The sequence below is a fragment of the Sinocyclocheilus anshuiensis genome, unplaced genomic scaffold, assembly GCF_001515605.1.
Source record: "Sinocyclocheilus anshuiensis isolate Anshui unplaced genomic scaffold, SAMN03320099.WGS_v1.1 scaffold1058, whole genome shotgun sequence".
NCBI lineage: Eukaryota > Metazoa > Chordata > Actinopteri > Cypriniformes > Cyprinidae > Sinocyclocheilus > Sinocyclocheilus anshuiensis.
Genome location: NW_015539880.1, coordinates 152288 through 155266, shown reverse-complemented (window position 1 = coordinate 155266; position 2979 = coordinate 152288).

Sequence of the window (2979 nt, the reverse complement as noted above, 5' to 3'; positions counted from 1 at the left end):
AATAAATAAATAAATAAATAAATAAATAAATAAATAAATAAATTTTTTTTTTAAAGGTTTTTATTCAACACTGACTTTAACAAAACTGAGGTGTGTGTGTGTGCGCGCGCGCATATGACGAAACTGAATTAAATGAGCAAATGTGCACCAATTTCAACAAATTAACACCATTTGTGTGTTAAAATCAGCGCCATTATGATAAAACTGAATACCATGCATGCACATGCAAAGCAGACATTGCCAGCACAAAAATACATGAAGTTAAAAAAAAGTTACTTTCTTACCTCAAATTAGATTTTCCCCTCTAAAAGCTACAGTCTGCCACAGAGCTCTGCTTTCTCACACGTGGAATAAAGAAAGACTACTTCTTCATTTTATAGCTTGATTGAAATCACGTGATTTTGATGCCGCGCGAAATTCAAATGAAGGGCAGGAAGTGAAAAACTATGGAAGAGGATTAGGGCCAAGCAATAATAAAAATAAGAAAATAATTTTGAGATTAAAGTCATTATAATGCGAGATTAAACTTGTTAAATTTCAAGAAAAATGTCGAAATAAACTGTTGAGAATTAAATCATTAAATTTCGAGAATAAAGTCGTTTTTCGAGAAAAAACTCGTTAAATTTCGAGAAAAAAAGTAAGTGTTGCATGGATCGGAGAGCGGACAGAGCACCGTGACTAAGACAGAAGGCCCTTCAGTGCAGCAACTGAAGAGCAGAGTGAAGCTGTATTGCCCATATTGTGAGTGTACAGAACACTTCCTCAATAAGTGTCCAACTATACAGAAGCTCACGAGAGAGGAGGTTATTGAATGGATCAGGGTCAATAAGAGATGTTGGAGATGTGGCAGAGCACATACAGCGGCGCAGTGTGATCTTAAGAGGCTTTGTGATGTGTGTCATGGGAAACACTTGAGAGTCTTGCATGATGCTAACTCACGCTCTTCAGCCGAGCCGCTGAAATCTGAGAGTTGCCTGGTGAGTACCAGCACAGATGTTCTTTATGTAGATCGGCCCTCAGCTACTTCTCGTGTCTTGTTGAAAGTTGTCAGAGTGCTACTGCGCAATGGAGGCAGAACGTTAGACACTTATGCGATTCTGGACGATGGGTCAGAACGCACAATGCTCCTCCCAGAAGCGGTTGACATCTTAGACTTGCAGAAGAAGCCAGAAGAGCTCACCCTTCGTACCATCCATCAGGAAGTTCAGACTCTCAGAGGATCCGCTGTCTTATTCACTATATCGCCCCTTGCTTGAGACTGGGCCCTCCAGGAGGACCTGCAGCCATTCGCACGAGGCTGGGATGGACACTCCAAGGGCCAGCACACTTTACACAATGGACGTCACCTACACAACAATGTCTTCTTACTGGTGTTTCGTGCCAGACTGCCGAGCTTTTGCAGGATGTGGAGAACCTTACTGCCATATCAAAGCAGTAAGCTGGCTATGCGATCGAAGCAGGATAGAGAAGCAGTGGAGCTGTTGGAAGCCAAGACTCAACGAGTGCAAGTTGGAAACATTCTCAGTAGGGATGCACAGAATGAGAGGGACAAGTAGCCTACAGCCTAGCGCATTTCACACAGGCTGTTAGTTTCACTTTCGCCAGAAAGTCGTGTCTGCATAAGGGTGAAAATAAATTACGTTTATAGTGAATGCCCCTATAAATGGTCTTATATTTACGATTTAGTTTTAATCCAAATGATGCGTGCTAAGTGAGCGAACATCAATAAAGATCACACAACAGAAGTGCGCGGTCTCTCTCTCTCCCTCCCTCCCTACCATTAAGTAATGTGTGCATTGTTTTACTTACTTCTTTTTGACATATCTGACCGAACTACAAGCTTTTCAGTGATGTCTGTGAGAAAGGGATATTCACTCGACAAGCTCGCGCATCTGCGTGCTCAATCCACTCAGTGTGATTTGCTTACCAGCTGCCGCAAATCAGCTATACAGGCATTAATACTGAATGTTTTATATTCATTGCATACATATACTTTGTAGACATCTTTAATCTCTAATAACTCCATTCTGCTGTCTGTTGTCGGTGTTTCTTTGTCTGAATATGGCACTTATCACATGCTGTGTGGTATCGGCGTTTGGTATCGGGGCATTTTAACGAGTACGAGTACAGGAGCTCAGTATCAGGCATTCCTAATTCTCAGATATGCCACGCCGTTGTTACAGAAGCGGAATGTTCCCCCTCTTAGAGCGCCTATTGAAGCCGTCCTACCTAACCTCCGGAGTCTTGAGAGGCGTTTGGGTCGGGACCCTTTACAAGGTCAGGAGCACAGTGCAGCGATTCACAAGTTAGTGGAAGTGGGAGCAGTCAAGAAGTTTGACCCCAATGAGGCCTCAACTACAGATGAGTCGTGGTACATTCCCCACCATGTTGTGAGCCACAACGGGAAGAGTCGTTTGGTCTTCAACTGTTCCTTTCAGTTCCAAAGTAGAAGTCTTAATGACACACTCCTTCCCGGTCCTATGCTTGGACCCTCACTCCTGGGAGTTCTGTTGCGCTTCAGGGAACACGCGACCAGTCAGAGGCGACATTTGAGCCATGTTCCATCAGGTTCAACTTCTACCGGAGGATAGGTCACTTCTTAGGTTCATATGGCGTGATATGAGACGTGATGAACGCCCCGACGTTTACGAGTGGCAAGTCTTACCCTTCGGTACCGCCTGCTCACCGAGCTGTGCCACTTTCACACTTCAGATGCATGCAAAAGATCATGCTGGGACAGAAGAGGGAGTGAGACATTCAGTGGAACACTGCTTTTATGTGGACAACTGTCTCCAGAGTGTGCCCACCACAGACGAAGCCATGGCGTTGGTTGACAGTCTCAGGTCAGTGTTATCCTTTGGAGGGTTTGAGATCAGGCAATGGGCTTGCAATAAGCCGGAAGTTCTTCAGCACCTCCCACCAGAAGCAAGGTCAGATAGCATGGAGGGATGGCTCTCAAAGAATGAGTCTGGACTGTCA